The sequence below is a fragment of the Dromiciops gliroides genome, chromosome 2, assembly GCF_019393635.1.
Source record: "Dromiciops gliroides isolate mDroGli1 chromosome 2, mDroGli1.pri, whole genome shotgun sequence".
Taxonomy (NCBI): Eukaryota; Metazoa; Chordata; class Mammalia; order Microbiotheria; family Microbiotheriidae; genus Dromiciops; species Dromiciops gliroides.
Window position 1 is genome coordinate 69,343,851 of NC_057862.1, and position 27,906 is coordinate 69,371,756.

Below are 27,906 nucleotides of genomic sequence, written 5' to 3' on the forward strand. Positions count from 1 at the left end.
AGGGGAGGGGAAGAAACACTTTGAATCTGAGGCAGAATCTGAAGGTGAGGCAAATAGTGATACTGAGATAAAGGCCAATCAGAGCTAGAGTTTAGCATGTAGGGAAAATCCAATGATATAGGACACTGAACTGGTATTGGAGACTGATATTAGCTCTTACTTCAGGACACTCTGTCATGAAATAGCTAAGAAAGGGGCAGCTAGGTGGCTCAGTGGATAAAGCACCGGCTCTGGATTTAGGAGGACCTGAGTTCAAATCCGGCCTCAGACACTTGACACTTACTAGCTGTGTGACTCTGGGAAAGTCACTTAACCCTCATTGCCCAGCTACAACAAAAACAACAACAAAAACCAAAACAAGAAATAGCTAAGAAAATCGGGGTGGTGAAATAAGGAATCCTAGGGCTTGGTGGCCCCAGGGAGCTGCATGAGAAGGTCCTAAAGTTCTCAGCATGAATGGTGTTTGTTTGTCCTTCATTCTCAAAGAGGACCATGACGTTGGGAGGTGAGGTCATGATTTGCACTGAATTGGATTTAAGTAAGGCGGGACTTTACAAAATTACCAGCATCACTGTCCTTCAGATCCATCTGGATCCAGTGGCAAGAGATATATATTAGAACAACTAGAAATGGCCCCAGATGTTTAAAGCAATTGAGGTTAAGTGACTTGCCCAGGGTCACACAGCTAGTAAGTATCGGAGGTGAGATTTGAACTCAGGTCCTCCCAACTTCAGGACCAGTGCTCTATCCCTTGCACCACCTAGCATGAATAGTAAAGTATACGAGGGAGGAAGGAAGCAAAGTAATGGAATCCTTGACCAGAGATAGATTCAAGGGGCTAATTCTAAGGGTTAAAGAGATGCTCAATCTCCTGTCCCTCAGTGTTTAGTAGCAAATGCTCCCTAAATGGATAGGGACATGGTAAATATTTCCTCTCCATCAGTAAAAAGTAAAAGCAAAACTCAACGCATGATTCACATATATTCCAGTGGGTTTATTGAAGGATGTGGTCCAGCTGGACAGTACACTCAGGGAACATGAAAAGCTACTTCCTGGGCTCTTGGTCTCCGAAGAGACGCTCTGAGTCTCTAAAGTTACTGCTGTCCCCCTTCCCTCCCTCCAGCCTTTGTCTTGCCTGTATAAACACCAGAATTCATTGGAGGGTGGCAGGAAAAATCTTCCAAAGCAATGTAATATGTGAAGCTGGATCCGCTCTTGTTTATGTAATAATAGGGATGCTGTGCTTCAGGTAGCCTGTGGAACAGAAGATGAAAGACGGTGAGCAAGACTAGGTACTCCCTCTGGCCTGGCTCCCTCACCCTAGTGTGAGAGATTCAGTCTTCAGGCATATAACTCTCCTCCTGCCCCCCCCCAGTAACTTTGGCTCCACTCCCTGAGGGATAAGCTTTTTTTTCCCCTTAAAAAACCCCTGAATTTAAAAAAAAAACCCAACAACAACCACTTGTGGAGGGATGGAACAAAAAAGAGAAAATTGCTAGAAGCAATGCCTTGTTTTCCAGATCCAAGCTTCAACAGTCTTCCAGGACCACTTTACATTCAAGATAGACTGATTCATTGGTTCTTCTCTGCTTTGGGGAAGCTACAAAAATATGGAGATGTGACAACTCTGCTCTAGCTCTGAATCCCAAATACCGGGAATTTTCTCTAGAAGTTAAAGAACTGATCTCTTTCTGGAGAATATACATACATACATACATATATATATATACATATATATGTATATATATGTATGTGTATATATATATATGTGTGTATATGTGTATATTTCTCTTTTTTTTGGTGAGGCAACTGGGGTTAAGTGACTTGCCCAGGGTCGAACAGCTAGTAAGTGTTAAGTGTCTGAGGCTGGATTTGAACTCAGGCCGTCCTGAATGCAGGGCCAGTGGTCTATCCACTTATATATTTCATTTTAAAAAATCAATATCTCTCTTCTGTGTGATTCATCTGTCATAGCCTGCTTTGAGCAAATGAAACCCATGCAGATCAGTAATGCAATAGTTAACTGCAGTTTTATCTTCATATTTACTTAGATACTAGGTGACCAAAGATGTAAAATAAACTGTAAAGAAATAAAGAATAGGGCAGCTAGGTGGCGCAGTGGATAAAGCACTGGCCCTGGATTCAGGAGGACCTGAGTTCAAATCCAGCCTCAGCCACTTGACACTTGCTAGCTGTGTGACCTTGGGCAAGTCACTTAACCCTCATTGCCCCGCAAAAAAAAAAAAGGAAAAGAAAAGAAAGAAAGAAAGAAAGAAAGAAAGAAAGAAAGAAAGAAAGAAAGAAAGAAAGAAAGAAAGAAAGAAAGAAAGAAAAGTTTCAGAATGAATACAAGCTCTCTTATCAAGGAAGAGAGGAAATTGAATTATCACCTTGGGTCTGCTTTTCTAAAACTGCCCAGTCACTCCCCTTGGCCCTTGAGCTTGCTTCTGGCATCAACAGCTCTGTTCCTATGCCTGGGGTGCCATGGTGATGACTATCCACGGTTTCTATACATCTCAGGTTCTTGATACTAGACTCAATTTCCTTGAGGCTGTTGCTAAGGCCCTAATGCTCACTTTCGGTTTCAGTAGCGGAGGTAGTTGCCCAGGCATTAGGGATTACCATAGTAATAGAAGCTCCGGAAGTTTCCTAGAGCCAATGTACGGATGTCCTCTCCAAACCTCCTGATCAGCTGCCTCTCAAGAGGCTTCTCTGCCCCCTCAGGAGCTGAGTTCTCCATAGGCTTGAGCAATGAACACTGGAGAATTTCTGTCTGCCAATGCCTTGTTCCATTTATATAGAGAAAAAAGCTGTATCTCTTACATTACTTATCAGCAATTATCTCACTCCCCCACTTCTTTTTTTTCCTCACTTTTCAATCAGTCTTGAAGACTTCGGTGTGCTAATTAGGCAGGACACATGTGACTAAGTTCACCAGCTTGTTCTGAACTCATTATCGGTCTTTGGGGTAACTCAGCTTTGACATACGTACAAGATCCTCAGTGACCTTAGATAAAGGTGATTTACCTCAGGGAAGGCCTATCACTGGCAGTTCTTTGTAATTAGCCTGCAGAAGAGACCTGTGATTTGGGGGAGGCAGCTGTTAGCTCAGGGCGGGCAAGCTGCCCAGTTCAGGTACTAATAATTATCCTGGGAATGACTTTGGAAGATGCTACTGTTATCCTAGAAGGGTCAGGGGAGATGAGGAAGTACAGTCTGACTTCTTGCCAAAGCTACCAAAAAAACCCTTAAAACTGTCGAATGGTTAGCATGCAAACGATGAAGTTCTAAGTGGCGATCCCGCCTCAAAGAAAACTTAGCTCAGCATGAAAGCAAAAAGGATTACAATAAACCATACTTAACACGGATAGATGTTTCTTTTCTGCTTAGGAAAGGAATCTCTCAAAATGGAGGCTGAGCTTGAAGTTAGGGCACTGGGCTTGAAGTCAGGAAAACCTGGGTTCAAACCCAGCCTTGTGCATGTACAGCATGAACTGTGTGACCCTGGGTAAGTCACTTAACCCTTCCATGCCTCAGTTTCCTCATCTAGAAAATAAGTTGGCCTTAAGGGTCTCTAAGATTCCTTTCTACTTTAAATCTCTATGATCCTATGGATCATGAAGTGTCACTACAGTCATGCTGTCCAAAGAAAAGTCCATCCAGAACAACAATGAAGGAAAAGAAATTAGTTTTGTTGAAAGTCACATTACAGGTGGCAGATCCTATCAAAGGAAGCTAAATAATTCACTCCCAGAGGCTTTTCCTACCACTGTATAGAGAAGATGTCAGTTTTGGAAAGGAGTATGTTTCCCATCACTGCAGGTCTTCATTTTTTTTTTATTATTCATGTCCGACTCTTTGTGACCCCATTTGGGGTTTTCTTGGCAAAGAGACTGGAGTGGTTTGCAATTTCTTTCTCCAGTTCATTTTACAGACAGGGAAACTGAGGCAAACAAGGTTAAGTGACTTGCCCTGAGTCACACAGCTACTAAGTATCTGAACCCAGGTCCACCTGTCTCCAGAACTGGCACTCTATCCACTGCATAGTGATGGCCAAATTATTTCTCAGTAGTATTGTTGAGGGGATTTCTCCCTCAGATGCAATTTGAATGGATGATCTCTGAAGTCTCTCAACTGAGTTTCTATGATTCTACGGGATAAGAACTGTGTACTGGGGAAACCTAGCAGAAATTAGAGAAATAACTTCACCCTCAGCCTTTCTCACAGACAGCAGTATTCTAGAATCTCTATGAGCAATGCTGGAGAGCCCCAGCCTTGTTCACTGGGACCCTGATTTAGCCATGAGTGGACTATAATTTTGTCCAGATCTCCAGGAACTTGTGAGCTGAGGACTGTGGTAGGAGAGCTGTGGGAAGTGGCAGCTGGGGGAGGAGAGAGAGATAGAGACAGAGACAGAGAGAAAGAGACAGAGAGAGACAGAGAGAGAATGGGGGTGTGTGGGGGTGTTGAGAAGAGGCCAGTATGGCAGGAGCCACTAGTTAACCTCCTCTCTTCATCCTATCTGAAAACTCTCACTCCAAGTATCAAGTTAGAAACAAACAAGAGGGGAAAGGAGCAATTAAGTAGCAACTCTGGACCGATTTCAGGTCCTACAAAAGACAGAGACTGTTCAAATCCAGCCTCAGACACTTAACACTTACTAGCTGTGTGACCCTGGGCAAGCCACTTAACCCCAATTGCCTCACTAAAAAGAAAAAAAGAATTTTAAAAAGTTCCTACTATGCACAGGGAAGGAGGGTAAATGTTAAGTGCTCTAGGGGCAGGGAAGCCAAACCCAGACTGATGCTCATTAAAGAACTCCTAGTTTTTACCTCTCGAGTTTCTTCTATTAAAGGAGAAGAGCCTGACACAGCACTCTGTACGAGCAGAGAAAGAAGTGCAACCTACATTCCCAGGGTTGGGGTTCAGTTGCACGTATGTTCTCAAAGACTGTAATGACTGAATAAACTATGCTATATACAATTGTAATGGAATACAAGCATGCCATTAAAAAGTTAATAAGAGGATAGGTTCAAAGAAACCTTGTATGAATTAAGTAATGCAGAATAAAGTGAGAAGGACCAGGAGAATAATTTGCAGAGTAACAAATTGTAAAGAAAAACAACTTTGGAGTACTTAAGAACACAAATGGGGGGGGCAGCTAGGTGGTGTGGTGGATAAAGCACTGGCCCTGGATTGAGTAGGATCTGAGTTCGAATCTGGCCTCAGACACTTGATACTTACTAGCTGTGTGACTCTGGGCAAGTCACTTAACCCTCATTGCCTGGAGGGGAGGCAGGTGTAGGGGGGGAAGAAGAATACAAATGACCAACAAAATGACCAACCATGATTCCAGAGGAATGATGAAGCCAGGTACCGATAGAGGTCACAGACACAGAATAAGACATTCAGTACATTGAATAGAGATTGTTGCATAAAGGTGTTTGGCCCCAAGGGGCCAAAGCAACTCACATTTCTGGAACTTCAGGACCCCAAGGTCCCTTCTCTTCATGTGAAACTTAGTTCTGTCTTTGCTGGGTGAGTGTGTGTCTGCAGGGCTTCCTGGATCTCTTCCTCTCTGAAGTTCTCCTCTTGACTGCCAAGTCTAGTTCTCTCTTAGGTCCATAGTCAACTCTCTTCTCTCCTGCCAAAAATCTTGCTGCTTCTTGCCCCAAGTACTGTTTCTTTCTGCCCCCATGTCTCCATAGAGAACTACATGCCCTTGCTTCCAGATAGATGTGTCACAACTGTGCACTGAACTCTAGAACAACAAACTCTGTAACTGTTCCTGCTGTTTCCACATTCTGCAGTAGCCAAGCTGGCCTGTATGTTCTTCTTCACATGTAACATTTCATCCCCGCCCCCCATCTCAATACTTTGCATAAACTACCACCTGGGCCTGGAATTCATTCCATCTTCACTTGTGTCTTTTAGAATTCCTGGGGTCCTTTATATCAGAGAGCATCCCATAGAATATACATGAAGCGAAAGGGAAAAGGACCCACATGTACAAACATATTTATAGCTGCTCTTTTTGTGGTGGCAAGGAATTGGAAATTGAGGGGTTGCCCATCAATTGGGGAATGACTGAACAAGTTCTGGTATATGAATGTAATGGAATTCTATTGTGCTGTAAGAAACGATGAGCAGAAGGAGTTCAGAGAAACCTGGAAGGACTTGCAGCATGAACTGATGATGAGTGAGATGAGCAGAACCAGAAGAACATTGTACATGGTATCATCAACATTGTGTGTTGATCAACTGTGATGGAGTAGATTCTTCTCACCAATGCAACGGTACAGGAGAGTTCCAGGGGACTCATGATAGAAGAGGATCTCCAAATCCAGAAAAAAAAGAACTGTGGAGTATGGATGCTGATTGAACAATACTATTTCTTTTGTTTTGGGGGCTGTTGTTTTTCTATTTTGAGGTTTTTCCTTATTGCTCTGATTCTTCTCTTATAACATGACTAATGAAGAAATATGTTTAATATTATTATATATATAACCTATATCTGATTACCTGTTGTCTAAGGAAGGGGGGAAGGAGGGGAGGGAGGGAGAAAAATTTGAAATTGGAAATCTTATATAAACAAATGTTGAAAACTATCTTTACATGTAACTGGAAAAAAATAAAATACTTTTATAAAAAAAAAAGAATATAAGTGAAGCCCCCCCCCTTTGTGTATATTCTATGAGATGCTCTCTGATACAGGGCATGTGCCCCGGTCTCTTGCAGTAGAACATATGTGTTCTGGCCTCTTGCTAAAGGATGTATGTGACCAACAACTTCTAGTTAGTCCCTAAGTCCCCATGACAGGAGTCTGTATCCAAGATGCCCGGAAGATGAGCTAGGATGAACCATCCACTCAGTAGGCTATAAGAGAAACTGAGGAAGAAAAAAACTCTCTTCCCCTCTTTTGGCTGTTATATGGGATTCTGCCAGCTCTCCCTTGGACTTTCCAAAAAGGATGGGAGCAGGGAGGATTGAATTTCTCCCTTCCCCTCCCCAGCAGCAGCTATAGTAGTGATATCAAGAATATGTGTTTGTCTAGGGAAGCCTGAGAATGTATGTACTTCAAGTCCTCAGCTGCCTTTTCTGCTTTGTGTATCTTTCCCTGAGCATAGGTGTGTGGACAACAATGCTAAAAGATGGACATTTTCCAGATGTTCTGGCTACTTCTGGAGTTTGTGGGGCTACAGATTCATAGTTGCTGACTGGCAGCAAGAAGTGCTTCCCGGAATGGCACGACTTCTAGGAGGAGATGACTACCATTAAGAGGATGAGCTATTTATGCTTGGCTGTCCAGAAGATAAGGTTCTTGAGTCATTTTGTAGGTAGGACCAAAGCATTGACTGCTGTGGGTAAACACATCCAAAGTGAAACTATCGAGACTTTTATCAAGATGGAGGTCTAGCTCAAAGTGAGAGAGAAAGTAATCCAGAAATATGTTTAATGTGATTGTACATAGATAACCTATATCAGATTGCTTTCTGTGTTGGGGAGGTGGGAGGGAAGGGAGGGAGACAAATTTGGAACTAAAAATCTTATGAAAAAAATGTTGAAAACTATCTTTACATGTAACTGGAAAATAATAAAACTTTTATGAAAAATGAGAAAGACTAAATCATGGCCCAGAGTGAAAATTCTTTCAACCTAACAGTTATCTCTCAGGAAGCTGCAACCACCTCTGGTGATTTTTGTGCCTCCTTTTTCAAGGATCCTTTGGATAAGAAGTGAATAATAACAGAATGAGTAATTTATGGATCTTGCCTGAAAAGAAATACCCCCGTGACATTTCATCTAAAAAAAAGATAGGAATGGAAATACACTTATTAAATGCCTACTATGTGCCAAGACTTGTGCTAAACACTTAACAAATATCATCTCATTTAATCCTCACAATGACCCTAGGAGGTTGGTGCTATATTATCTTCATTTCATAGTTGAGAAAACTGAAGCAAATGGAGATTAAGTGACTTGCCCAGGGTCACACAGCTAGTTAGGTACCTGAGGCCATATTTGAACTCAGGCCTTCCTGTTGACAAACCCGAAATTCTGTGTATGACCTAGTTGCGCTGTACAATGCAGTATTCCCCTGAAGTGTTTCGTGTCTTAATTATTTGTTTTTGTTTGTTTAGGTTTTGTTTTTGTTTTTGTTTTTTTCGGGGCAATGAGGGTTAAGTGACTTGCCCAAGGTCACACAGCTAGTAAGTGTCAAGTGTCTGAGGTCAGATTTGAACTCAGGTCATCCTGAATCCAGGGCCAGCGCTTTATTCACTGTGCCACCTAGCTGCCCCCTTAATTATTTATTAATGTATGCTTCTGAGTCTTTTGTGTTTTGGGCATTTCTTTTGTGATGGAAGAAATAAATAGCTGTCCCATACCTGGTGTTTACCTTGTTCATTGAGTATCTTTCTAGAAGAAAATCTGTTAATCCTTTTTAGGGGAGATCTTAGATATGATCTACATTCAAGATTAGTTTAAGAAAATTTCTGGGGGGCAGCTAGGTGGCACAGTGGATAAAGCACTGGCCCTAGATTCAGAACTCCCTGAGTTCAAATCTGGCCTCAGACACTTGACACTTAACTAGCTGTGTGACTCTGGGCAAATCACTTAACCCTCATTGCCCTGAAAAAAATGCAAAAAAAAACACCCAAAAAAGAAATTTTCTGCAGAGTTCTACCCCGGGGTGAAGGTATATAAGCCAGAGAGTTTAAGAAGAAAAAAAAAAAGCCTGCTCCTCTTCCTTTAGGGTAAGACTACCCCACAACTGAACCTGAATCCATTGATTTGAGTTTAGATTCAGGGCCTCTTTTTGGATCCTCTCTTCCCCCTAGCTTTAGTTAATATCTTCAAAGGTGAGTTCAAATGCCACCTTTCAAAGGCCTTATCTGATTTCCCTCAGCTACTATTGCTTCACCACAAAATTCACTTGTCTTTATTTTGTGACTCTTTGTATATACCCATGTGTGTGTAATTGTAAATTCTACAAATAGAGTATAAGCTCTTTGAGGGCAAGGACTGTTTAATTTCTGTCTTTGTATTCCCAGCACCTAGCACAGCTCCTGGCACACAGGAGGTCTTAACAAATGCTTGAGGATTGCTCTTTTGGACTGGGAAAGTCAGTTTTCAGGGATTCTAGTCTTTGAACAGTGCTCAGAAAAATGGCAGAAAATACATATAACATAACACTCCTATGTACCTTTTTGCCAAGGTCATCTCCTAGTTCCTGGCAGGATGAGGAGGGAGATACAGTACAGGTACACCCTATTGCCTTTTGGTCTGTCTTCTGAACAGGACAAAGGTGAACAGACAAAAAGGGGTGCAGAGTTGGCCCTCTTTTATGTGCTGATGCAAAGGGGGCAGTTCCTGTGATATCCTCCTGAGTCCTAGCCAGCCAATTGTCTTGGGAGCAGCCCCAATCAATAGAAACCAATCAGGATTATAGTTACAGGCAAGCAATCTGAAGCTGTCAATTGCTGTCTTAACAAAGTGCTAATGCACATATCCATGCTATGTAGGGAGGGGAGATATGATCAACCTAATGGCAAGGGTAGGAATCCCCATGATTCCCACTCCTTACAATATATTATGGGGAAATCAATGCTGTTTCCAAACCAGAGGCTGAAATTTCTGGGCCCTGGTGAATAGTTGTGAAAACACACCTCCCTCTTTTCTTTGCAGAGGTGAGGAACAAAGGGTGTGGAACATTATATACACTCTCAAACACAGTTGATGTATTGGATAGTTTTACTCAACTCCTTTCCCCCCTTCTTTCTTCTTTGCTACAAGAGAAGACTTGCTGAGTAGGGGATACTGTTAAGAACAATGATTATATATAAAAAAGACAACAATGCTCTTTTTTTCTGATAAAAGTATTTTATTTTTTTCCAGTTACACGTAGATAGTTTTCAACATTTGCTTATACAAGCTTTTCAATTTCAGATTTTTCTCCCTCCCTCCCCTTCCCTCCCTCCCCTCTCCCCTAGACAGCAGGTAATCTGATATAGGTTTTATATATATAAAATAACATTAAACATATTCTGCATTAGTCATGTTATAAGAGAAAAATCAGAGCAATGAGGAAAAACCTCAAAATAGAAAAACAACAGCACCAAAAGCAAAAGTATGTTTCTGGCATCTAGGTGGCACAGTGGATAAAGCACCGGCCCTGGATTCAGGAGAACCTGAGTTCAAATTTGACCTCAGACACTTGACACTTACTAGCTGTGTGACCCTGGGCAAGTCACTTAACCCCCATTGCCCTGCCAAAAAAACCCAACTAAATAGTATGTTTCAATCAGCATCTATACTCCACAGTTCTTTTTTTCCCCTGGATTTGGAGATCCTCTTCCATCATGAGTCCCCTGGAACTCTTCTGTACCATTGCATTGGTGAGAAGAATCTAGTCCATCACAGTAGATCAACACATAATGTTGGTGATACTGTGTACAATGTTCTTCTGGTTCTGCTCATCTCACTCATCATCATCCCATGCAAGATCCTCCAGGTTTCTCTGAACTCCTCCTGCTCATCGTTTCTTACAGTATTCTATTACATTCATATACCAGAACTTGTTCAGCCATTCCCCAATTGATGGGCATTCCCTCAACTTCCAATTCCTTGCCACCACATAAAGAGCAGCTATAAATATTTTTGTACATGAGGGTCCTTTTCCCTTTTTCATGATCTCTGGGGAAAAGACCCAAAAGTGGTATTGCTGGGTCAAAGGGTATGCACAGCTTTATAGCCCCTTGGGCATAATTCCAAATTGATCTCCAGAATGGTTGGATTAGTTCACAGCTCCACCAACAATGCATTAGTGTTCCAATTTTTCCACAGCTTCTCCAACAGTTATTATTATCCTTTTTTGTCATTTTAGCCAATCTGATAGGTGTCAGGTGGTACCTCAGAGTTGTTTTAATTTGCATCTCTCTAATCAATAGTGATTAAGAGCATTTTTTCATACAGGAATAGATAGTTTTTATTTCTTCATCAGAAAACTGCCTGTTCATATCCTTTGACCATTTCTCAATTGGGGAATAACTTAGATTCTTATAAATTTGATTTAGTTCCTTATATATTTTAGAAATGAGGCCTTTATCAGAAGTACTGGCCATAAAAATTGTTTCCCAGCTTTCTGCCTCCCTTCTAATTTTGGATGCATTGCTTCTGTTTGTACAGAAACTTTTTAATTTAGTGTAATCAAAATCATCCATTTTGCATTTCATAATATTCTCTATCTCTTGTTTGGTCATAACAATACTCTTTTTTGAAAGAAGGAATTGTAGTATTCAACTAAAGTGATGTCATCTGTAGACTTGTCCAAGAAGAGGTAACTCCATTAGAAAAGCAAAGACTTGTCTGTCGCTCTGCAAGGCAATATTAATTTAAGGTACTACCTTTTTAATTAAGAAAAGCACCAACCCAGTGGTTGCCAGAAGGAGCAGAAACAATGACAGTGGCAGAGTAAACCTGGAGCAGGTTGTAGAAGACAACTCTTCTGTGGAAGAGAAAGATATCCCAGCAGAGCTCTCGCCCGGACACTGTTCTGGCTCTGTCTGTGAATGGGGATAGAGGATCCCTGGAGCAGAAGGGCAAACAGGAGTGGGAAAAAGGACTGGCCAAAGTCACAATGAAGGAGGATCTGGAACTAATGGTGGAGATGGAGTTCTCACCACCTGCAGCAGAATGGAGTTTGTAGGAACACTTGGGCAATAAGGTAAATAAAGGCTCTCAATACCCTTGTCTACTAAGGTTTGTATGGAATTACCTTTTTTTTCAGAGGGAGACAGAGGGAGGAATGGAGGGAGGAAAAAAGGAAGGAAAAAAAGAAGGAAGGAAGAAAGAAAGAAAGAGAAAGAGAGAGAAAGAAAGAAAGAAAGAAAGAAAGAAAGAAAGAAAGAAAGAAAGAAAGAAAGAGAGAGGGATGGAAAAAGGAGATACTTCAACCCCTTTCCTATGATTAGTCACTAACTTTTTGCTTGAAATGAAATCTCTTGAGGGATACATAAATAAATTAAAAGATATCCATTTTTACCCAGATATAAAATTACATCTTGGACACATATGCTCTTTTATACATGATTCAGAAAACTAGCTTCATTGTACAATCTAGTAAAAAGATTGAATTGCATGGGTTGGTCCATTTGGGCTATAGAATGGGGAGCGGAAGAAGAGTGACTTTTAAAATAAAATAGAAAAGTAGGGGATTTTAAAGATAAAAGATTTTTCATCATTATCAGCTCATTGAACCCCCAAATCGTAAGGGACTTGGGATTAACAGGGGAACATCCATAGTACTGGGACTGCCTTGAGGGGAGGGCTTAACCTGAACACAGTGTTTTTTATTACAAACCCATAACCCACCACCTCACTGTGTGGCCTTTGTTTTTGACTAAGAATGAACCAGATAAAGAAATCTGGACCCCCTTTGTGCTACAGGGCTTTTAACCAATTAAAACCCCGTTTGTCAAGGTAAACACCATCCTCATTGCCCTTGATTATTCCAAAAGGTTCTTTGTGACTGCAGATGCTTAGAGCAGGGCCTAGGGACAGTAATGAAGCTTTCTTTAGCAGAAAATTGATATCCAGGGAACAGAGGCTGGCCGCAGTCCAAAAGGAATAATTTTCTATTGTCTGGGCTCTGGATTAATTATGTTCCTATTTGTGGAGTTGATGTTTATTTCACAGATCACAAAGCCCTCAAATGATCAAACACTATTAAAAAAAAACCCACCCTCTGTTTTTCGTGTTTAACAGAGCTGTAGAACACCAACATGCTGACAGATGCTTTAATAATCATATTAATAGTTTTATTTTATGCCTGTCCACAGGGAACACTGGCCCTGGTAAATGTGTGTTGTGAACATCACTGCATTTCAGACAGTAATAAATTAAACAAAGAAGAAAAAATAGTATTTTATTAACATGATGTGATTTTATTTGATCCTCCTCTGAGGAAAGTGCTACTTTCCCATGGAGCTACTAAGGATATTTTACCTATGGACATTGGGAGAAAGAAATATTTATCAGGAGAAAAATGCAAGAGAAGGGCCTTTCAGCATTCAATTCAATAAACATTTATTGAGTGTCTTTTGTATACAATATGATGTGTTAGGAACTAAGGAATATAATCAAATTTAATTTTAAAAAATCAAATATTTTACTAGAACTTAACATTGGAGATCCTTACAAACAATTTTATTTGTTATTTTCATTATATTACTTCATTTCAGTGAATAAAGTATCATAATACTTTTTTTAGTTATTCTAATTCCCCATCAAGATATTCTGTCCATTCATTTATTCATTTTTATATCATCTGTGGTTAGTATGCATTCCATTCTTTGCATATTTTTCTTTTTTTCTTTTGCTTTATATTGTTTAATAAAGGCCTTTCCAGATTTATCTGTACTTCTCATACATGTTGGTCTCTTAGTAATCTCATTATAGCATTCCATACCATTAATGTAACACAATTATTTAATCATTCCCCCTCTGTTGAACACATAGGTTGCTTCCAGTTTTGATTTTATTTTCCCCTATCCTTTGAATACATCTCTGATTGGATGGAGTTAATTGTTTTTAATTACATTTTCAGGTTATGGTCCCAACAATAGAATTATTGGGTCCAAGTGTATGATATTTAAAAAAAACACTTTTACTATGTTCTGCCAGATTTTTCTGCAAAAGGAGTCTACAAATTTGTAATTCCACAACTGATGAATAAATGTACTATTTTTTCCACAACCTAGCTAGCACTGGATTTTAATGCTTTTAATTGTATTTGCTGATTCAGTGGGTGGGGGGTGGTATCTAAATATACTTTGTTTCTTTATATGTTTTCCTCCTCCTCCTCTTCCCTCTTCTTTTCTCCTCCTCCTCTTCCCTCTTCTTTTCTCCTTCTCCTTCCTCTTTCTCCTTCTCCTCCTTCTTCCTGGGTCTTCCTATTTTACCCAGGCTGGAAATGTAGCACCCACCCTCAGACCCAATTCTACAGCTGATCAACATGGAAGCTTTGACCCGGTCTGTTTCCATCTTGGGCTTATTTGTCCCTTATTAAGCAGCCTAGTGGCCCCTCAATCCCAGGAGTTTGCCATATAGCTGACAGACAGTGCAGATTCCTCATTTGGCTTTAGTTCCAGTTCAATTCAGGACTTCCAAGCTCAGTAGATCCACCAACCTCAGGCTTCCCAGTTGCTCCTCAACTTCTTTGACACTGTCTCCATGCTTCTCAGAGGACGCCTTCTCTGTCCTTTTCACTGATTCTTCTCTCTCTTCACATCCTCTACATGTGGGCATTACCCAAGACCCTGTTCTTGGTCCCCCTCTTCTTTATCTATTCTTCTGTCATCAAAGTCACATGTTCATAACTTCAAATATCACCTCCAAGAAGATAATTCTCACTTCGATATCACTAGTCCTGGCTTCTCTGAGCTCCAGACATACTTTTCCATTTGCCTTCTGGGTACCTCCACTTGGATGTTCCACTGGCACCTCAAACTCTATATGGAAAGTCAATGTACTCTAGTAGAACAACACCAGAAGTTTAACAATCTGCTCCCTAGGGAAAGAAATGTACACACAATACTCTTTTAAGTTGAATCACCATAACTTCTTAAGTCTAGACAAACAACGAAACAATAAATTGGACTGATTTCTGAGGTGATTTCTGACAATTTATCAATTGGTTCATGAGAACTGGTACGAGCTGGCTCTGTCACAACTCCTAATTGAGCCCTATATTTTCATTCAGAAAATCTGGATTCTGATCTTTGTTCTATGACTCTGGGCAACAAATTTAACCTCTTCGGGGACCTATTTTCTAATCTATAGAATTAGGGGATTGGATTATATCAGGGGTTCTTAATTTTTGTGTGTGTCATGGACCCCTCTGAAAATCTGGTGAAGCCTATGGACTCTTTCTTAGAATAATGTTTTAAATACATGAAATAAAATGCATAAGATTACAGAGCAAACCAACTATATTAAACTATGGGGGGGCAGCTAGGTGGCACAGTGGATAAAGCACTGGCCCTGGATTCAGAAGGACCTGAGTTCAAATATGACCTCAGACACTTACTAGCTGTGTGACCCTGGGCAAATCACTTCACCTTCATTGCCCTGCAAAAAACCCCCAAAAAACAAAAAAACAAAACATTACAGTGACCTATCCTATGATAATTATAAACAAGACGAATTTACACATACAGTATATGCAAATATTTCTATGTTTACACTTCTAAGATTATTCTGCACTATCAATATTTTCTACATCACTTCTTAAATCCAGACAAACAACAAATCAGGCAATGACTTGTCTGTTCACTAATATAGTCATACATATATGTATATCTGTATCTGTTTATCCAGGTTACAAAGCCCTGGGTTTTACTATCCCTTTTAGCTCTAAATCTCATCAAATCTTTGCCTGATGAAATCCTTCTCATTCAGTTCAATTCCTAACTCTTCAAGCAGCTTCCCTGCCCCCCCCAACCACTATTCCACTATTTTCTTTCCTTAGACCTTGCTGTGCTTTGAATTTCTGTCATGCAGCTACGTTCTCTATTGTATCATGATTATTTGCATCATCCCTGTCATCTCCACCCTTACTAAACTGTAAGCTTCCTAAAATCAGGGATTAAGTCTTACTTATTCATCTTTGCATCTCCAGCTGGCACCTGTAGTTGGTGATTAGTAAAGCTTTGTTGATTTTGGAATTGAATACACAGTTCCTGCCTTCAAGGCGTTTTCAGTTTGGGGTAGAATAAAACAGAAAGGCAGAAAAGGGCAGAGCAGATAAACACTTGGAATCAGGGGTCAAGCTTGACCCAGACTTGTCACTTAACCTCTCCATATCCCCCAGGCAAGTGTTTGAGATGGCTGACTGAATAACTGACTGAATAAATGAGTGAAGCATTTATTAAGTGCTTACTATATGCAAAGAACTATGCTGAGGACGCAAATCACAAAGTAAGGCAGTCTTAGAAAGGTATTTCTGGAGCTCAGAGAAGCCAGGGCCAGAGATTTTAAAGTGAGAATCATCCCAAGGAGGTGATAGTTGAGGCAGTGAGAACAAGCAGCCTTTCAAAGAGAGGGGGAATAGAGGGAGAAGAGAAGGCCAAGGCCAGTCTTGGGCGATGCCCATGTGTGAGGAATGACAGGAGTGAGAGGAACTGGTCAAGAGACCAAGGTGTAGTATGAAATGACAAATTGCATAGAGGTACAGATTGGCCCTGGTAGAGGAAGTACCTTCCTTGGAGCTCCCAAAACTGATGAAATCACAGGTCTTATTTTTTTTAAAAGTCATATACACAACATGAAAACAACAGCAACAGCACAATATGGTACCCATATGTACAAAAATATTTATAGACACTCTTTTTGTGATGACAAAGAATTAGAAATTGAGGGGATGCCCATCAATTGGGGAATGAGAGAACAAGTTGTAGTATATAATTGTGATGGAATACTATTGTGCCGTAAGAAAGGATGATTTCAGAAAAACCTGGAAAGACTTACATGAACTGATGCAAAGTGAAGTAAGCAGGACTTTGCACACAGTAACAGCAGTATTGTGTGATGATCAGTGGTGAGTGTCATAGCTATTCTGATCAACTCAATGATTCAAGATGATTCTGAAGAACTTATGATGAAAAATGCTATCCACATCCAGAGAAAGAACTGATAGATTCTGAACATAGATAGAAGCATACGTTTGTTTTACTTTCTTTATTTTACTTTTTTTTTGGTCTATCTTTTCTTTTACATGGCTAATATGGAAATAGGTTTTGCATGACTTCACATTCATAATTTATATCAAATTGCTTGCCTTCTCAAGGAGGAGGGAGGAGAGGAGAGAATTTGGAACTCAAAATTTTTTAAAAGAATGATATAAAATTTTTACATGTAATTGAGAAATACTTAATGAAATAAATTTATTTTGGGAGTAAAGAGTTCAAAGGGACATTTGAGGAGTCTGGACTTCTCTCTTAAATGAAGAGGAATCACCTCAGAGCTTTGTCTATGATTCAAAAGGACAAGGCATCCTCTAAACACCACTTTGTATTTTTCCTGGAAAAGAATGAGAGAGAGAAGGCTTGAGAGGCACAAGGATGGAGAGAGGCATTGTGGAAGGAACCATACATAGAATGGAGTTTTCTTTGGTGAAGGGAGGGAGACTCCAGAGCAGCAACTTCAAGAATAAAAGGTTGGTTTGGGCATCCAGAAAACAGGATAAACTGAAAAAGCAGGGCCAAGGTCCATTCATATTCAGCGAACACTAGGAACAGATTTTATTGTGAAACTTTTCCCCATGCCTGTTGCTTAACCCCTACTTGTTGTTTTGTTCTTGTTGAATGTAGAGGGAAACACTCCCTCTTGAGAACAGGTGTAGAAGTCATGCCCACTATGTAAATGCAACCTGTTTGAGGTTGAGTTTGACAGGAGGCCTATCAGGATGAAGTTCTCCGATCTCCACTTAGCCTGTGCACCAGAGGATCAGCTTCTGAGACTTCCTCTATCTACCTAGTGGACAATCACCTCAAGAAATTTTGATTCTCTGAGTCTAGGGGGTACAGTACAGCCTTTAGAACTGGGGTTCTTAACCTGGGGTAGAATCACATACCCCCAGGGATCCATGGATAGATTTCAGGGGGGGTTGTGAAATTTTTAAAAATTATGTCTTTATTTTCCCCAACCTCTACTTGGCATTTTCTATTTCCTCCAATTATTTAAAAACATTCTTCCAAGAAAGGGTAGATAGGCTTCACCAGAATGCCAAAGTGGTCTTTGACACAAAAAAGTTAAGAACCCCTGCTTTATAAAATCTCAAAGGACTTCGGGTTTGCTTTAGGGACAGAAGGGGTGGGGTTTCTTACAGAAACCCTCTGTAAGAAGGAATGGGTGGGGTACAGTAGATAAAGTGGTACAGCTAGGTGGTACAGTAGATAAAGCACTGGCCCTGGATTCAGGAGGACCTGAGTTCAAATCCGGCCTCAGACACTTGACACTTACTAGCTATGTGACCCTGGGCAAGTCACTTAACCCTCATTGTCCCGGAAAAAAAAAAAGGGAATGGGTGGTACCTGTGCTACATTGGGGGATGGATAGAACAATCTCTGGGGGTCTCTGGGGGAAAAAAAGAGAGGGCTTGCCACTGTGGAGTCCTCCAGCGCCTGAGAAGCAGGTGGAAGGGAAGGCTACAGAACTGCCAGTATAAGTTCTTACAAGAGAATCCTTCTAGAAACAATGACTCTTTCCCATGGTGTTGGGTACCTAAGCCATCACCTAGAGCAGTAGTTCTCAAGCTTTTTTGGTCTCGGGATTCCTTTTACAGTCTTGAGAAGCCTGCCACCAATAACTTGTATTATTTGGGTTCTATCTATCACTATCTACTGTATTAGAAATGAAAATATCTTTGTATTGCTATTGTCATGGGGAGAATGGGGTAGGGGGTTTGGGGTTCTTAGGAATTCCTCTTTAAAGAATTACACCCTCTTGCACACAAAAGCAGTTAGAATAAGATGGTAGTTTATTTAGAGGAAGGGGAAGGGAAGGGAAACCATGAAAGAAGTCCTTGGACTTCTCATGGGGAGAAGGCATGGCACAGAGCACGTGGCTCTGAGATACCAATCTCCTCGAGCAGGAGACAGGCAGGTACTTTTATAGAGGACTGATGGGGGTGACCATCAGATTGTGGAAAGTTCCTTTGGTGAGGGAGGACCATCCCTCACTGGTGGTGGCTGGAGGAATTGGGTGGGGGTGGCTGCAGTTCTCCCAAGCCATCTCCTTAGGGCACAAAGGAAGCAGCCACACCTAATCTTATCTCCCCAGGGTTGAGGGAGACTAGAATGAAGGGTGGAGGTCCTGAAGCTAGCTCCACTTATCTGGTTCCATTTCTCTCTTTAGGTGTGTCTGTCCTTTGGTTTAGTTTCTCAAGGAGAAGGTTCTTTGATGTGCCCCAGAGAACTTCTGGGGTGCTATGGGCCCATAACACTATGAAAATAGTTTTGACCTTGAGGATCCCCTGGGAGGCTATCAAGGACCCCCAGGGATCCTGGGCCCACATTTTAGAACCTCTGGCCCAGAGTGTTACCCTATCCCTGATTGACAGAGGGAACAAAAGGGAACAGAAATCAATTAATTCCAGTTTCTGGAGCCCCTGTGTGCCTGGCATTGTGCTGGAGGCTGTGGGCTGGTATGTTTTTCCAGGCCTCATCATGGAATCTCAAAATTGGAATAGATTTCACGGGTCATCTAATCCAAAGATGTCAAACATCACCTGTGGGCCACAGGTGGCTATAACACCCCTGATTGGGGCCTGAGTCAATTAAAATGTAATTAGGAAATATTTAACAAAATAAAGATACAATAAACTATTATTTAGATTATAGATACAATATAGATTTAGATTATAGATAAGATTACATTTTAAAATAGTCAACATGTGGCTACAGGGATCCTTATCCATGGATCAGTGCCCCCCTTTCTATTTTTAAGTTGAATTCCATTGATTTAGTCCAATATCCCCCTTATGCTCTTTCAGACAAGTGGCCATCCAGTCTCGGCTTGAAAAATACTAATGCATAGGAACCCACTACCTCCAGAGGCTGCTAGTTGGATCCACTTTGGGTTAGCTCTTTATTACTAGAGATCTATTCGTTACATAAAGATGAAATCTGCTTCTTTTGTTGTTTTTTGGGGGGTTTTGTTTGTTTGTTTGTTTTTTGGTGAGGCAGTTGGGATCAAGTGACTTGCCCAAGGTCACACAGCTAGTAGAGGTCAAGTGTCTGAGGCCAGATTTCAACTCAGGTCCTCCTGACTGCAGAGCTGGTGCTCTATCCACTGTGTCACCTAGCTGCCCCAAAACCTGCTTCTTTTGTTTACTATCCTTGTTTCCCCCTCTAGAATCAAGCAAAGCTTCAAATAATTGAAAACCACCCTCTTGTCTCCCCCAAGTCTTCTTTTTCCAGGCTGAACATCCCAAGCTCATGGGATCACAGAACCTATGACAGACAGGTACATATATTCAAAACTGGATGATCACATCCCAATCCCTTGTTTTGCAGCTGAATAAACTAAGGCCCTGAACCCAAAACTACTTTGTCCAAGGCCACAAACTTAAGAAGTAGCCAAAACAAAATGCTCTGATGACTGATAACTGCAATTTACTGAGAAATGACTGATCTCCCACCTACTCTCTATTCCCAAACCAATGAATTGCCTGGAGCTAACCAATCTTTGTCAATACCAGACTCTTGAATGACTTAAGGATCTCCCCCAAACAAACTATCCCCTCCCAAAGATTCCCAAGTTTACTTCTTGGATTTTAGGTTATTATGTAAAAAGATTCATTTACATTAAGTAGTTTCTGTCGGTGAGAAACTTACTTTTCTCAAGGGCAGTCTCATAACTCCCTCTGTTCTGTTACCCCATATAAACCCTGTCCTCAGTGCCCATCTTTGAGTATTCCTAGCATTCTTGCTTCACGATACTCTGAGCTATAACTCCTCTGCCCCGATTAAAGTCCTTATTTCTCCTATATTGATTGTTTCATTAATTTCCAGGTCAACATGACCAACCCAGTGCTTTTCACTGCCTGACACTGCCTCCCCATCCTAGTTTCCCTATTATGGACATGCTCTAGTTTGTTATTATTTATCCTAAAAAAGTGACTCCTTGTCCTACTCCATAATGACACAATATTCCAGAGAAGCATGACTGTATACAAAATTGTTTCATATCCTTCCTAGGTGGTATATCTAGAACAAGTGGGCCTTGGTACCTGGGCTATCTAGCCTTGTGTTCCCAAAGGTCAGGCTTCTAATATCATGATACAACTGTGGGGGGCAGCTAGGTGGTGCAGTGGATAGAGCACCGGCCCTGGATTCAAGAGGCCCTGAGTTCAAATCCGGCCTCAGACACTTGACACTTCCTAGCTTTGTGACCCTGGGCAAGTCACTTAACCCCAATTGCCTCACTAAAAAAACAAAAAAATTAAAAATGATACAACTGTGGAATGAATAAAATACTAATATTCATCGAACTCTATTAAGAGGAGAGAAGCAGAGCTGCATCATTGCCACTGGACCAGCAGTCAAGGATCCTGTGGTCGCTAATCTGCCAGTAACTAGTTCCGTGAAGTTCGTGGGGCATTTATTTCTACTTTTGTACTGCTGCTTCATCTTCAAAGAGTGTGTACTTGATGTCTTTTAGGGTCGTTTCCTATGATTTTGTTCTTCATTGATATTCTTCATTAATATTAATATAAAGGCAGGTTCCATCAGGCACCTTCTTTCTGGGAGGTTGTTAAGAGTTTGGCTTCGGCAAAATTAAAGATCCAAGAGGAAAAGTCAGCATTTGAAAAGTTAGGAGAAGGCCCTTTCAGGTGTAAATGAAGGATTTGACGCCTAGGTAAAGAATCTCTACTCTGAGTAAGTAATTCAACTGCATATGAAAAAAACAGCAGAGACAATGAATTTGCCCCTTGGCACAGACTAACTCGACACCTTTCCCTCACACCTCTCTAGCTTTTTGAGAAATGATTTACTTCTAAGGCAAGGAATTGAATTAGAGAAGCCTAGGTCAATCAATCAACCAATCAACATTTATTGAGCACCCACTACATACTAGGTACAGTGCCAAGTGCTGGGGAAAAAAAGAGGCAAAAAGACTGTCCTGGCCCTCAAGGAGTTTACAATCTAATGGGGGAGCAACATACCAAACAGGACTAAAGGTGTCTGTTCTTTCTGGGGGAAAAACAGTAGTTTTCCAGCTGAAAAGAAAGAGCTCAGGAACCCCCCACCTGAGTCTGAGGGCAGAAGTGGAAGAGTCTGTAGCTGTCCATCAAGACCTAACCTGCTAGGGGTGGCTAGGTGGTGCAGTGGATAAAGCACCGGCCCTGAATTCAGGAGTACCTGAGTTCAAATTCGGCCTCAGACACTTGACACTAGCTGTGTGACCCTGGGCAAGTCACTTAACCCCCATTGCCCTGAAAAAAAAAAAAAAAAGACCTAACCTGCCCATGCCAGTCCAATTGGAGAGTAGCCTTCAATCCATTAATCTTCTATTGTTATAAATTATGACTTAATCTAACCTTATTCCATTTTCCAGGCCTAAGGGGTAAACAATCTTTAGCTCGTCCTACCTTCTCTTAGAGTCAAAAGCTATAGGATTAATATATTAAAAAAGATAATGGGTTTTAGGCCCTGTCTCAAGAACTTCAGGACTTCAGGGTAGTCTTTAGAGGTGGCTTTCTTGCCACTTTTAATTTTCTCACCCTTGTTAACTAGTGCTTTCCTTAACTCTTGTTGTTGGGGGTTTTTTTTGTTTGTTTGTTTTTTGGCCAGGCAATGAGGGTTAAGTGACTTGCCCAGGGTCACACAGCTAGTAAGTGTCAAGTGTCTGAGGCCGGCTTTGAACTCAGGTTTTCCTGAATCCAGGGCCGGTGCTTTATCCACTTCGCCATCTAGCTGCCCCCTTTTCCTTAACTCTTTAATCTCTTTCTCTCTCAAGTGAGGAAGAAATTGGCTTTCTATTCCAACCAAGCTTATTAAAAAGCCTGTAGAGAAGAACCTTACATCCATACCTAGCTTGACATTCTTGTGCCAGTGGGTGAAGCTGGGGAAAATTTATGTTCTAATTTTAAGAGTACTTTCCTTTCCCGTGACTTCACCTATTCCCCAGCCATTCCAAGACAATAGCACTACAGGTGAAATCCCAATTTGCATAAAATCATAATGTTCTTCATTAACCTATTTCTTGGCTGTTCTATTGGCTTCACTGAACAAGTCACTCCTTAAAGGGCTCTTCAGGACCTTTCCCATAACCTCCTCAGAACCTATATCTTAAAGAATGTTCAAACAGAGTATTAAAGAGCAAAAATGGGAAAACTACAAACTGAAGAAAAATGGAAAAGATTTACTGAATCTATTACAAAAACCTCTCCATCAAGAATAGTGGAACCACCCCCAAAAGCGCATCAAAGCTCCCTTGTAGACTAGAGCAGGACTGGGCTCATGAATAGCACTTCCACTTGGGCCCTAATGTTGTGGTCCCTTAGGTGCCTACATAGAAAATAGATATGGGAGTAGGGAGTAAAATATGGGACAACTTGGTGGATTGGACCAAGTACACAGGGAAAGGAGCTGTGGTGGGGGTTATATAATTGTTAGGGCATTGAGGGACTAGAGGTTATTTAAAGGAGGGGAATGCTAAATGAATGGGAAAAAATTTCAAACCTCATTAAAAAACATGACTGAGGGGAAGCTGGTGGTGCAGTGGAGTCAGGACGACCTGAGTTCAAATCTAGCCTCAGACACTTGACACTTACTAGCTGTGTGACCCTGGGCAAATCACTTAACCCTCATTGCTCCAGCCCGCCCCCCCCCAAAAAAAAGATGATAGAGAATGTTAACAGTTACTGACCTATATGCCTGCTTACATGTGTGTGTATGTGTAAACATTGTTGTGAGAATCATTTAGACATAGGCTGAGGACAATAGGGATAGGGAACAAGTAGACTTTTGAAAAGAATATTTCACAACAGACATATCTTTACTATCTCACCATTGGCTAAGGGATATAGAGACTAGAAGATACTATTGTGTTTATTGTTTACTGATTAAAAAAAAATCATGGCATTTGGAAAAACCAAAATGCCACCTTACAGACCCTTTTATAACAAAGTATCTCTCATCCATGTATCAAGATCATTCAGAAGATAGAACTACCAAACCCCACCCCCACCCTGTCCAACAGCCCTTGGAGAGTAGACATTAGATGATTAAAGCAGGAAGATGATGGGCATGGTATGGCAGGCCTACCTTAGAGTTTGAAGCTGGTACATGGGAGTCCTGAGTTACAAAAAGTTAAGTGGAGGGGCAGCTAGGTGGCGCAGTAGATAGAGCACCGGCCCTGGAGTCAGGAGTACCTGAGTTCAAATCTGGCCTCAGACACTTAACACTAGCTGTGTGACCCTGGGCAAGTCATTTAACCCCAATTGCCTCATAAAAAAAAAAAGGTTAAGTGGGCCAAGTGCATAAGTTTAGCGTTACTACAGAGTAGGAAGACCACCATATTGACCCAGGAAAGGGAATCTCTTCCGGTTTGAAAAACAGAACAGATCAAAGGTCCCATGTTGAGTTTCTTCAAGAGCATACATTCTTATGGGGAGAGGGCATGTCTATAAATTGGTAGATACAAGATAATGCAGATATAGCACCCCCTGGGGAAACTTCCTCCACTACTGCCCTTTCAAGCAGATGGGAGATGACCCTAAAGGGGAAAGCACTAGCAGCTGGCAGAGGACCAGGAACTGAATCTAAGAGGTGGAAGTGAGGAGGGAGAGAATTCAAGATACAGGGGCAGGCAGGACAAAGGAAAAGAAATGACAAGTGGCATGTGTGAATAATGGCCAGTGATGGGGCTGTAGAGTTTGGGGGGAGGGGAGAATCATAGATAAGAAGACTGGAAAGATAGGAAAGGACCAGGTTACCAAGAACTTTAAATGTCATAGAAGTTTATATTTGACTCTAGAGGCCGAGGGAATTTGAGTGGGGACTGAAGGAGGAGGGTAAAATAGTAGAAGAGAACTAGTCCCCATAGAAAGAACTCATAAAAAGAGCACTTGTGGATTGTATATATATATATAACCTATATCAGATTGATTGATGTCTTGTGGAGGGGGAGGAAAGGGAGAGAGGGAGAAGAATTTGGAACTCTAAATCTTATGAAAATGAATGTTGACAACTACCCTTACATATAACTGGAAAAAATAAAATAAATATTTGCTGCCCTGGAAAAAAAAAGAAGTGAACTAGTCAGGAAGGCCAATTAAAATGCTATTTCAATAGTCCAGGTGACACATCATAAGGGAAATGGCTGTGTGAGTAGAGAGGAGAGTTATCAGAGAGATGCTGTAAAAGTAAAAACAAGATTAGCAACAGATTAGATATATGGGGTGAGAGTGAAGAGTCAAGGATGACACTGAGGTTGGGCATCTGGGTGACTGGGAAAATGGCAGTGCCCTGGAGAGTAATCAGATACTTGAGCCAAGGGGAGGAATGGGGGAGGGAGAAAGATAAGGAGCTCTGTTCTGGACCTGTTTGAGATACCTAGGGGACATCTAGTTCAAGATGACTAAAAGATACAGGGTGATGTAACATTGGACCTCAAGAAAGAAACTAGGACTAGCTTTACAGATTGGGGAATCACCAAAAAGAAATGATCATTGAATCTATAGGAACTGATGATATCACCAAGTGAGATTATATAGATTGAAAAGAGAAGAGGACCCAGGACTGAGCCTTGAATAAAGAGAGAATAGTTTCATAAAATTCCAGAGAGGAAAGAATATCTAAGAAGAGCAAGTAATCACCAGTGTCAAATGATGCAGAGAGGTTCAAGAGGACTGAGAAGAGGCCATTATAATTAGCAATTTAGAGTAGTTTCAGTTGAATGATAAGATTTGGGAGAATTTAGACAGGAAAGAGAAGAAAGGGACTAGAGGCACTGAATATAGATATTCCACCGTCCCCCCCCCCCAAGGAGTTTAGTTGAGGGGAGGGGAGACAGTAGTCACAGAGACAACAGGACCTAATGGGAGGTTTTTTTTGTTTGTTTGTTTGTTTTTAACTATGGAGAAGCACTGGGAAAGTTTGTGGGCAGCAAGGAACAAACCATAAAGAAAGATTGAAGATAAGAGAGAAAATGGGAAGATAATAGTGGCAATCTGTTGAAGAATATTGGAAGGGATGGGATCAAGAGTAAACGTAGAGAAAAGAGCCATCTTTTCATTAGATACTGGAATGAAGAAGAGTATGGGGAAGGATGGCATAGGACTATGAGATGAGAGGGTAAGAAAAGAGAGTTATTCTTCAAAGTATGTGGTGAGTAGAAGAGAATTTATTAGGGAGGAGTAGAAGAATTATCTTGCTGCAGTGAGAGCCCAGTTGAAATCATATAGCATAAGTTTGTAGTGGATCTAATCAGCAAGGTTTTGTGACTTATTCCAGTTCCATTAGGCAGCACATTAGTAGGAACAAAAGTAGAGGGTCTGATTAATGCAAGGTTGGAGTTTAGCAAGGCAAGATTGACAGTAGGAGAAGTAGCCAAGGGATTTGAAAATAGGAGATAGAGTAGAACTGAAATAGTTCACCAAGGGGTTGAAATTTGGAAAGGAAGAGAATGTATCTAGAATAGAGGTGGTGTATCTGGGGAAGTACTAAGAGGGGGAGGGATCAAAGATCATGATGAAGATGAATGATAGGCTTAAGGGTCATAAGGCAAAGGGAAAGATGAAATGATCTACAGATTTCAGGAGAGGCTGACTGTGGCAATGAAGACCAAGAACAATCCCAACTCTCCCACCAGAACCAGGGAATAGGAAGATATGAAAGAAAGTATAGCCAGTACTAGAAAGGATGTCCAGAAATGCAGTGTCGTTGGGAGAAGGCCAAATCTCAGTGACTGCTCAAAGATGGAAGAGTGAGAGACGATGAAGTTTAAAATGAAAGAAAGTTCCTTAATTATGGAGTGGGAATTTGATAAGGCTCATTGAAATGGTGAGAAGAGTCTGGAGTGGAACCTTTTTTTCAGGTGGGATTGATGTAGATATGAAGGAAGAATCAGACTGGTGTAATTGGGGAATAGTGGTTTGTTCTTTTCTCAGCCCAAGGTTCAGTATTACAGGAAGTGGGAGAGTAAGAAGGGCTAAGAGTATTCTAACCATAGAGAATGAGTCCAGGCAGAGTTATCAGCAGAGGGGGAGGTCAGATAAGGAAGAGTGATGATTAAAAAGTTCAAGATCATCTCTTGAAGCAATCTAGACCTCATAGCAGGCCAAAGCTGTGTTTTGGGAGGCTTGGAAGCTAAAGCAGGCATAAAAAGCAGGTATGTCCTTGACATTGGGGATCCCAGCCAGGAGGCAAGAAGTAATGTTACACAGGTGACTAAATACAAGGTAATTTGAGGAAAAGCATTAATAAGTGGTTTCACCAGTAGCACCTGTTGATACTTGAAGGAAGTTAAGGATTCTAAAAAGTTTGGGTAAGAAGAGTTTATTCCAGACATAGGAGGCAGGCTTTTAAAGGTCTTGGGGGGGTGGGGGTGGAAAATTTGTGTCAAGTTCAGGAAACAAGTATGTAAATCTAACTAAAATATAGTATTCTACACTCTGGGGGAATAATGTGAAATAAGTCTGGAAAGGTAGGTGAGAGGTAGATTTGTAAGAAATTACTAAAGTGATAGATTCAGAGAAACACAGAAAAAATTGTATGAACAGATCCAGAGTAAAGTGCGCAGAATCAGGAAAAGAATTTATGCAATCACTACTACACTGTAGATGAAAACAACTCTTACAGAGCTGAGAATTTGGATAAATGCCATGACCAATCACAACTCCAGAACACTGATGTTAAATCATATTTACCATCTCTTGATAAGGAGATGGTGGACTAGAGTTAATAAGTGGAATATCCTTTTTCAGAAATGGTTAATGGGTGGGGCTGGTTTTGCTTGATTATGCTTATATATCATAACAGAGTATTTTTTATTATTTAAGGGGGAGGGGAAGAGGAGAGATAATATTATCAAGACGAAAAAAAATTTAAAATAGCAATGAGGGGCAGCTAGGTGGCACAGTAGATAGAGCACTGGCCCTGGATTCAGGAGGACCTGAGTTCAAATCTGACCTCAGACCCTTGACACTTACTAGCTGTGTGACCCTGGGCAAGTCATTTAACCCCAATTGCTTCACCAAAAACCCCACAAAAAACAAAACAAACAAAATATCAATGAAACAATTTAAAACTGCAAAGAGGAGAGTTGGGGAAGGACACAGGCTAGTAGGACTGTTTTGGAATTATTGTATTGAATTTATATATACATACATACATATAT